Source organism: Elephas maximus, chromosome 5 (assembly GCF_024166365.1).
Source record: "Elephas maximus indicus isolate mEleMax1 chromosome 5, mEleMax1 primary haplotype, whole genome shotgun sequence".
Classification (NCBI taxonomy): Eukaryota; Metazoa; Chordata; class Mammalia; order Proboscidea; family Elephantidae; genus Elephas; species Elephas maximus.
In genome coordinates, this window is record NC_064823.1 from 17549799 (window position 1) to 17560488 (window position 10690).

The window sequence follows — 10690 nt, forward strand, 5'->3', positions numbered from 1 at the left end:
CATTTTCCTTGGCCCCTGCTCTCTCTTCCACACACAGTTACCCACCCAGCCCTGCCAAATATAATTCTAAAATGCTTCTCCAATTCTCAACCTCCCACTCACTCCCAGGGATCTCGTTTCTTCCAGCTTCACAGTCTTTTGCATTCTCTTAAACACATTTTTGAACAGATCTCTCCACTGACAAAATGATTTTCCTTTCAATGGTTCCCCTTCCCCAGAGACAAAATGCATGCTGTTAGCATATATTGAAGGCCCTTCATAATTTGGCCCTTGCCTGACTCACCTAATCTACCATGTGCTCTCTCTTGCCTCTGTGCTTTTGTACATCTCATTCCATCTTCCTGGAATTCTCTTTCCTTTTGCCTAGCTAAATCCTATTTTTCTTTCAAGACTGAATCCAAGCATTCTTCCCTCCAGGAAACACTACTCCTGCCAGCCCTCCTGGGTGAGCTGTGCTTCCTCTGTGCTCCCTTGGCTTCCTTGCCTAGCCCTGTGAGTGCATGACCACACTGCATTATCAGCATCTGTCTATGTGTCTCTCTTTTCTCTCCTCTCACTCAACCCATAGCATGAGCTCTTAGGAGAAGAAATTGGGTCTTAATTATCCTTTTCTTTTTAGTCCCTAGTACAGTTGCTGTTGTTAGTTGCCATTGAGTCAGCTCCAACTCATGGTGACCCTATGTACAAACAGAACAAAACATTGCCCAATCCTGTGCCATATTCATGATCATTGGTATGCTCGAGTTCATTGTTGCAGTCGCTGTGTTTTTTCAGTGCTTTCCAACCTAAGAGGCTCATCTTCCAGCTCTGGATTGGACAATATTTTTTTGTGATCCATAGAGTTTTCACTGGCTAATTTTCAGAAGTAGAACACCAGGCTTTTCTTCCTAGTCTTAGTCTGGAAGTGCCACTAAAACCTGAGCACCATGGGTGACACTGCTGGTATTTGAAATACTGGTGTCAGAGCTTCCGACATCACAGCAACACGCAAGCTACCACAGTACAAGCTGACAGACTGGTGGTAGCCCAGTACAGAATCTAATCATAAATATTAATGAATGAATGGTTTCAGCTGAATTAGGTCCATCCTTAAACTAAGGATCCCTGGTGGCACAATGGCTAAAGCACTCACCTGCTAACCAGAAGGTTGGCAGTTCAAGCCCGCTAGCCTGCTCCAAGGGAGGAAGATATGGCAGTCTGCTTCCATAAAGATTTACAGTCTTGGAAACCCTATGGGGCAGTTCTACTTTGTCCTATAGTGTCGCTGAGTCAGAATCAACTCAATGGCAATGGGTCCTTTTGTATTGTTTTTAATCCTTAGATTAACCCTAGAAACATAAGAACCCCTTAGGTGCTCCAAAAGGCATACGGCCTGAGGCGAGACTGACTCCAGCTTTTTCCAGGGCAAACCTACCTTTGTGAGGCTGGGTCAAAACTAAGCCAGCCTGTGAATCTTTTATAAACTGGGGACCAGGGAAGATCCTCCTAGGGCATTTTGGCATTTTTCCATCCACCGAGCTGGAAAGTACTCCTTATCCTTAACCAGATGGTCTTTGGACTGATATTTCCTTCCAGTCACATGTCTGAGATGATGCAATTGTGTTCCAGAGGTTATAAGAGAAAAGTTGCTGGCAATCGTATCTGAAAGAGTCAAAGCCTTGCTTCTGTTTATGTGGCAAAGGTTTTCACAACAGTCGACTTCTGAAGAAGTATACATACAGCTTGCCTGACAGGCCACCATGGGAGACAGAGCACAAGCCTGTGGTCAGGTGGAAAACACTGCCCTTTGAAAGAATAACATCAGACTCAGCACACTCTCCCAGGAGGCCACAGAATGGCAAACATATACCACGATCTATAAGAAATAAGAGCAGAAATCTGAGTCCCGGTGAGAGTTTCCAAATGGGTCACAAGGCTAAATGAATGATGTATTTCTTCATCCAAATGTAGCGGGTAAAGCAACAGGATGGAATGTTCCATTGGGTCCAGCAAGAATATTGACCTTTTCATTATTTAGGAATGGTGCCATAAATGTGTTGACTAAGAGTCATGTTGAAAGTTAAAATGATATACTATCAAATGATTGCTTCCCTTGCTTTCCACAACCTGCAGTGCTCATATTTGTCTAACTTGGTTGGCAGAAGGGAGGCCAACAGCAAATTAGGGGATCCAAATCCATCCCCTTCAAGATCTCAGACCTTCCAGAACATCTTGAGGAGGACAGGGCTGCAACTTCAAATGAAGCAACTTCAAGAGAAGAAAGAGGCCAGAAGAGCATTTTTTCGAATGAAGGTTTCTTGTCCTGACTTCATTCGTAGGAGCTCAGACTTACTTTCCCAGTGAGATCACAAGAACTGAGTTGTAAACTCCAAACTCTAAACTTAGACTCTTCAGACGATGTTACCATCCTTCTCATAAAGGTCTTACACATTGGGGCCTTAGATTAATTATGACCCTAACCTATTCAAAAGCTATATTCTTTATTTGTCACCTTAGACAAAGTGGGGACTAAGTTTATGGGGCTCTAAAATGGGCTGTTGAAGCAGCCGGAAAAAAACTCCATGAAAAGAGTCGGGCAGACACTGTCCGTCTCTGGAAGCTCTAGGACCTCTTGGAACTACTGTGTCTCACAAGAGCATCAAAAACTTTGTTGAACATAGCCACTATGGTTATGGAACAGGTACAAATTCAAACCATATACTCAGGAATGTAATATGTCAATTTTTCTTCCCTTTCCTATAACTCAACTCAACCTCTATTTTGAACTTTTGTTTCCTTTTGTGATGGATTAAAAATGGCCCCAAATTCCCTGCAGCTCCTTCCATCAAAAGGTAAGATCTATTTCCTCACCCTTTGAATCTGGGATGGCCCTGTCACTTACTGTAACCAATAGAATGTGGTGGAAATGCCATGTAACTTCCGACTCTTGGCATCAAGAGTCCTCACAGCTTCTGCTCTTATCCTCTCAGAAAGCACTGTGTGAAGAAGTCCAGGATGAAAGACTTGTGGAGAGAGAGGCCCAGCCATCATAGTTGAGGCCCCAGACATGAGAGTATGGCCATCTTGGGTCAGCCCCAGTTAAGCCTCCAGATGACTGTAGCTACTTGAGTAACCCAGGCAAGACCAGCAGAAGAGCCACTCCACCCAAGCTCTGGCCAAATCGCCAACCCATAGAAAGTATCATTGTTGTTAAGAGCCACTAACTTTTGGGATTATTTGTTCTGGAGCAATAGATAACTAATACAGCCATGGTGACTAAAAACATAATCTTAGCTCCAGGAAATTGCGTTTAGTTTCAATTTAATCAATTCAGAATTTCCTCAACTACTGCTTTTTTCTGAAGTGGCATCTAAGTTGTGGAGATTTCCTATAGGATCATGTCATCTGGTACTCTGTCATCACACTGTCATGTTGACATCTAGCAGCATGAATTCCTGTTTGAATCTTCATTGTTGCTTCCTCTACACTGGTATCCCCAGCCACACAGCCTATACTGCATCCGTTGACAGTATCCTTTCATCCTAGGTATATGAGGCCTCTCCAGGTCTTCTGTTTCTCAGGGTCTGACCAGCCACTCTTGACCATTCTTGGTTGTTTCCAGGCATAATGGGCATACGGGACATCCCTAGGTTGCCACAGTCCCATCTGATCTTTCCTGCCATCATGGCACCAGGAATGCCCTGTTGACCTTGCTGCCTCTCAAAGCAGCTGGATCTCTCTGCTCTCATATCTGTAAATGGATCTGGCTTGTCTAGAAGAAAAAGAGACAGGTGGGCTGGGTAAGACCCTTTATTTGGAATCTCAACTAATAGTTTGCTATCCGCAGCCCAGCAAGTTTTTGGATAAAGTTGGGCTGGTTAGGGGTAGTGAGGAAACCCTGGTGGCATAGTGGTTAAGAGTTTGGCTGCTAACCAAAAGGTTGGCAGCTCAAATCCACCAGGTGCTCCTTGGGAACCCTATGGGGCAGTTCTACTCTATCCCATAGGGTCGCTATGAGTCGGGATCAACTCGACGGCAATGGGTTTGGTTTTTGGTTTGGTTAGCGGTAAGGAAACTACTCTTCTGACTTAACCTATTGTCATATGCCTATTGTTTATACCATGACTGCAGCTTTTAGAACTCAAAAGATCCAGGTTCTTACAACTCAAAGATCCTTCTTTTCTTAAGTCTACTGCCTCTGCCTTGAGTTTCAAAACTCTATATATTTAAATCAACTTTTTTAGATATGATTTACACACAACAAATCCGTCCATTTTAAGGATAACTTTCAATGAGATTTAACAAATATATTCATGCACACAACAATCTAAAGAATATTTTTATCACCCTCAAAAATTCCCACCTGGAACTAGGCAACCAAAGATCTGTTTTCTGATCTGGTTTGCCTTTTCTTTAATTTGGGTCTCTATGCGTTGGAATCAACTTGATGGCAACGGGTTTGGTTTTGGTTTATATATATGGAAACCCTAGCGCCGTAGTGGTTAAGTGCTACAGCTGCTAACCAAAGGGTCGGCAGTTCGAATCCACCAGGTACTCCTTGGAAACTCTATGGGGCAGTCCTACTCTGTCCTATAGGATCACTATGAGTCGGAATCGACTTAATGGCATTGCGTTTGGTTTTTGGTTTATATATATATAACCCATCCACTGCCGTCGAGATATATATATATATGTGTGTGTGTATGTATATATACTCTATGTCTGGCTTTTTTAGCTTAACGTAATGTTTTTGTGATTCTTCCATTCATTTACATGCTTTAGTAGTTTCTTCTTTTTTTTTTTTATTGTTGACTGGTATTCCATGTACAGATATGCCACAACTTGTTTATTCTTTCATCTGTTTGCATTGTTTCTTGTTTAGGCCTATTATTAATAAAACCATTATGAACAAGTCTTTGCATGCACACAGGTTTTCACCTCTCTTGGGTAAATACCTAGGAATGGAATTGCTGAGCTGAATGGTAAGTGTGTGTTTAACTTAATAAGAAACTGCCAAATTGCTTTTCCAAAGCGGTTATACCATTACATTCTCACCAACAATATAAGTGAGTTCCGGTTTCTCCATATCCTTGCTAACACTTGATATTGTTAGTCTTCTCAATTTTAGCAATTCTAATAGGTAGGTATGTTGTAACATCTCATTGCATTTCCCTGGTGAATAATGAGTTTAAGCATCATTTCATGTGTGTATTGGCTATATGTATATCTTCTTTTGTAAATTATCTGATAAAATCTTTTGCCTATATTTAGTTGGATGTCTGACTTTTTATTAAGATATGTCTTATATAAATATATATATATATACACTAAGTAAAAGTCCTTCGTCAGATGTATGTATTGCAAATTTTTCTCCCAGTCTGTGGCTTGTCTTTGTATTATATTAGTTGTATCTTCCAAAGAGCAAAATTTTTAATACTATAAATTCCAATTTATAAATTGTTTTCTTTAATGGTTCATGCTCTTTGTGCTCTGTCTAAGAAATCTTTGTCTGCCCCCAAGATTATTAAGATTTTCTCCTATGTCCTCTTTCAGAAGTTATATCGTTTTACATTTAGGTATGATGCATTTTGAGTTATTTTTGTGTTTAGTGTAAGATCAGGATCAGGTTTTTGGGGGGTTTTCGTTTGTTGTTGTTTTTTTTCTCATATGAATGTCCAGTTGTATCAGTACCATTTGTTGAAATGATTATTCTTTCCCCCATTGAAATACCTTGGCAGCTTTGTCAAAAATTAACTGACCATACGCATGTGGATCTGTTTCTGGACTCTCTAGTCTGTTCCATTAACTTCTACATATTTTCTCAGGCCCATACCACGCTGCCATGGTTACTATAGCTTTATAAATAGTAAGTCTTAAAACCAGACAGCATAAACCCTCAAACTTTGTTATTTTTCAAAATTGTCCTGGCTATACCAGGTCTACTGCATTCCTATGTAAATTTTACAATCATCATATCACTTTCTCTAAAAAAGGCTGTGACCAGTTTGTTGAGGATCAAGTTGAATCCATAGATCAATTTGAAAAGAATTCATATCTTAACAATATTGAGTCTTTTAATCCATCACATGGTATGCTTCATCATTTATTTAGATTTTCATTATTTTGTCTCAGCAACATTTTGTAGTTTTCATTGTTCGAGTCCTGTATGTAGTTTGTTAAATGCATTCCTAAATATTTTTTGGTTTTTTATGCCATTGTTAAATGTATACATTTTTCATTTTATGTTCCACTTGCTCATTGCTGTTGTTGTTGTGTATTGTCAACTCGATTCCAACTCATAGTGACCCCATGTAACAGAGTAGAATTTCCGCATAAGGTTTTCTTGGCTGTAATTTTTATGGAAGCAGATTGCCAGCAGCTCTTTCTCCCAAATCGCTGCTGGGTATGTTTGAACCGCTGACCTTTTGTTTGGCAGCCAAGTGCTTAACCATTGCACAACCAGGGATCCTTTGCTAGGATATAGAAATACCACTGATTTTTTATATTGAGAACTTGGTAAATTCATTTATTCTGGCAGCAGTAGTTCTTGTTGTAGTTTGTGTAGATTCCTTAGGATTTTCTATGTAAAACATGCCATTTGCAAATAAAGACAGTTTTGCTTCTTCCCTTCCACTCTGGATTATTTATTTTTCTTATCTTATTACACTGATTAGGACTTCCAATACAATGTTCAATTCAAGTAAGAAGAGCAGACATCCTTGCCTTACTCCCAACCTTACAATCTTTCACCATTAAGTACTATGCAGCTGCAGGTTTTTGTAGACCCACTTTATCAGGTTGAAAATTTTTCTTCTGTTTCTGATTTGCTGAGAGTTTTTATCAAGAATGAGTGTTCAATTTTGTCATACACCATTTCTGCCTCTACTGAGATGATCATATGGCTTTGTTCCTTAATGTCTTAATATATGTTAACGCAGAAAAATAAATGGGTATCAAACAAGTCTTGCATTTCTAGGATAAACTTCACCATGACTCATTTGTTAATGATATATTATCCTTTTTATATGTTGCTGGATTTGCTAAGATTTTGTTAAGAATTTTTGACTCTGTGTTCATGGCGGTTACTGGTCTATAGCTTTCTTTCCTTGTAATGCTTTTGTCTTTGAAAAGTTGGGGATCACCTCATAAAATGAGTTGGTAGTTGTCTTTGTCTCTATTTTCTTACAGTTTTGAAGATACAGATTAGACATTTTGTAGAATACCCCTGTCTTGGAATTTTTCTCACAATTAGACTGGGGTTCTATGTTTTCAGGAGGAAGACCACAGAGGTAAAGTGCCATTTTTATTATATCCTATGAAGAGTAAAAAAAAAAAAAAATGAAGAGTACATACTATCAATTCATTGCTATTGATCTTGACCTTAATCATCTGGCTGAGGTAGTGTTTGTCAGGTTTCCTCACTGTAAAATTACTATTTTCCTTCTTTACATATTGTATGTACTTTTTGGAAGGAAGTTACCATGCAAGATCCACACTAAAGGAGTGGAGATTTATGCTCCTTCTACTTGATCTGGGACTTGAGGGTAAAGTTCCTACATAAGTTATTTAGAATTCTTTTGCACAGGAGATTTGTCTCTTTTCCTCCATTCGTTTATTTGTTCAGTCACTTATTTACATGAGTATGGACCCAGGGATATTTGTTTTATACTTTGGCTTATGACCATAGCCCAAATATGATAAATAAACTACTTTTCTTGTTTAGCTCAAATTGTTCCAACTTTGGCCATCGGGAGCTCTTTCTATTGGGCTAAAGAGATACGCTGGGAGCCGTGGGAGCCAGGGATACACTGGCTTCTGTATCGCTGTGACACACCCCTATCAATATGGGGTTGGTCTTGTTTGTTTGTTTTGAAGATATTTTTCTCTCTGTTTTTCTTTTTCTTTTTTTAGCACTTCCTTACTTTCCAGCTGTAAAAGATGCTCCAGGTTTATCTGATATATTTCCTGCCCCAATCTTTTGTATATGTATTTTTTTTAAGTGTATTGTTGTTTAGAAGTTGTCAAGGATTTCATTTTACTTGGATCCACATCAACGCCTATGGAAACAGCAGTCAAGAAATCAAATGTCGTATTGCATTGGGTAAACCTGCAGCAAAAGACCTTTTAAAGAGTTAAAAAGCAAAGATGTCACTTTGAGGACTAAGGTGTGCCTGACCAAAGCAATGGTATTTTCAATTGCTTCACATACATGTGAAAGCTGGACAATGAATAAGGACAGAAGAATTGATGCCTTTGAATTATGGTGTTGGTGAAGAATATACCATGGACTACAAGAAGAACGAAAAAATCTGTCTTGGAAGAAGCACAGCAAGAATGCTCCTTAGAAGCAAGGATGGCAAAACTTTGCCTCATGTACTTTAGACATGTTATCAGAGGGACCAGTCCCTGGAAAAGAACATCATGCTTGGTAAAGTAAACAGTCAGCAAAAAAAAGGAAGACCCTCAGGGAGATGTATTGACACACTGGGTGCCACAATGGGCTCAAACATAGCAAAGATTATGAGGATGGCATAAGACCAGGCAGCATTTAGTTCTGTAGTACATAGGGTAGCTATGAGTGGGAACCACCTTGATGGCACCTAACAACAACATTGTTGTTTTGTGTGCATGAATCACTATGTAAATGGATGGATTATTATATATCTCATTCTGCTCCATGGTGGTTATCGCTAAGCATTGTCTTTCTACGTTACCGTGTGTATATCTAATCTCTTGCTTCTGATTGCTGCATAATACTCCTTCAGTGTCCACATTTTTTTCCTAACTTCTCTGCAAGTAATAGACACTCATTGCTTCCAGCTCCCTTCCACCAGGTAACACTGCAATGAACATCTTCATACAGGTCCCTTGTGAACCTATGTGAGAATTTCTTTGGGTTTTCTACCAAAGAATGGAATTCCTGAGTTATAAGGCATACATATAAAGAATTTGCTTATGTGATGCCAGTTTGCTCTCCAGATGGCTGTACAATCCACATTTCTACCAACAGTGCATGAGGGGTCCCATATCCCCATATTGGCAACAACACTTGGTGCTGTTTTTTTCCCTAGCTAATAAGAAAACCCTGGTGGAATAGTGGTTAAGAGCTATGGCTGCTAACCAAAAGGTCATCAGTTAAAATCCACCAGGTGCTTCTTGGAAACCCTACGGGACAGCTCCACTCTGTCCTATCAGGTGGCTATGAATCGGAATTGACGGGAAAGAAACCAGTTTGTTTTTTTTTTTTTGGAATACGTATAAAGTGACAGTCTATAGTCATTTTTATTTGCATTTCTTTGATAATGACTTTGAGCATTTCTTCATGTGTCAATTAGTTTTGGGGGATCTCCTCTTCAGTAAATTGCCTGTTCGTGTTATTTGCCTATTGTCCAATGGGGCTCCTGTATTTCTCATGTTGATCTGCAAGAAGTCCTTGTAAATTCTAGGTGGTAATCCTTGTCAGTTTTAATCACGGCAAACACCTTCCAATGTGTCACTATCTAGTAACTGTCTATGATGTCCTTCATTAAAAAACTTTAATTTTGGTGTAATCAACTTTTTTTTTATGGTTTGTGCTTTGAATTTTTATTTAAGAAATATTTTCCCCCCAAAAAGGGCCTCTGTTGTGAAGTGGCACACTTAGGGCATCTCTATTGCTCTACGTGCGGAATCGACATCAGGAGATTTCAGAAGTGTAATTTTTGCTCCCTGGGTAGCTAGTGATTTTTGTTCTGGCAAAGAAATATTTCCCCACTCCTAGTTCACAGATAAATTCTCCTGCATTTTCTTCCATTAACATCATGATTTTACCTTTTGAATTTAGGTCTTTGATCTATCTAGAGTTCACCCTTGTGTGTGACCCTAGGCAGAGATCCGGTTTTATTTTTCCCCATAAAGATTACGTTTTCCCAACTACGTGTTCTAAAAACCCCATTCTGTCTTTATCTATGGCATACCTTCATTATATGATGGGTTCCCATGCCTGGATCTGTCTCGGAGAGCTTCATTTTGTTCCATTTGTCTTTCTGTCTATTGTCGCACCAAAATGACCTTGGTTTTATTACTATAGCTTAGTAATATGTCTTACCGTCTTAGGCTGGGTTCTCTAGAGAAGCAAAACCAGTAATGCACATATATGTATATACAGAGAGGTTTATATTAAGGAAACAGCTCACACGATCGTAGGGGTTGGAACATCTCAAGTCCTTGGATCAGGACAGAGCTCTTTCCCAATTCACAGAGCTGCAGAAGCTGGTGAAACCAAGTTGAGCAGGTTGGAAAGCAGGGATCCCGCTCACAGGTTATGACAGTCAAGAAATCCCCAAGGTTGGCAGGCAAGACCGCAAGGTTTCTCCTGAATCAGCTGCAGGGGCTGGAGAACCCAAGATAGGCAGGTCAGGGAGCAGGACTCTTACTCACAGGCCCTGAAGATCAAGCAAATCCCAAGGTGGACAGGTAAGCTGCTAGCTCAAGTCCCAAGAAACAGAGGTCAGACGAGAGACAGCTGCTGGATCCAGAACAAGCCAACAATTTTGCAAGGCAAGCAGGAAGGAAGTAGGTGGAGGAAGGCAGAGAGATGAAGGCTGAGGGGGCAGGGAGCAGCCACAGGCCCCACCCCCACCAGGACCACTCAGCAGATTCCATCATGGGGGTGATTACATATCAAATCTCCACAGGGGAGTGATCATAACATTATACAAGTGCCAAAACA

General features: G+C 40.0%; 1 non-coding gene across 1 annotated transcript; it reads left to right on the forward strand.

Annotated features, from left to right (window-relative positions):
• The first annotated feature begins 9588 nt into the window (after positions 1-9588).
• On the forward strand, positions 9589-9746 carry LOC126077636 (U11 spliceosomal RNA). The gene has a single exon (XR_007517805.1). It is a non-coding gene; the product is annotated as a U11 spliceosomal RNA (small nuclear RNA).
• Positions 9747-10690: the final 944 nt, after the last annotated feature.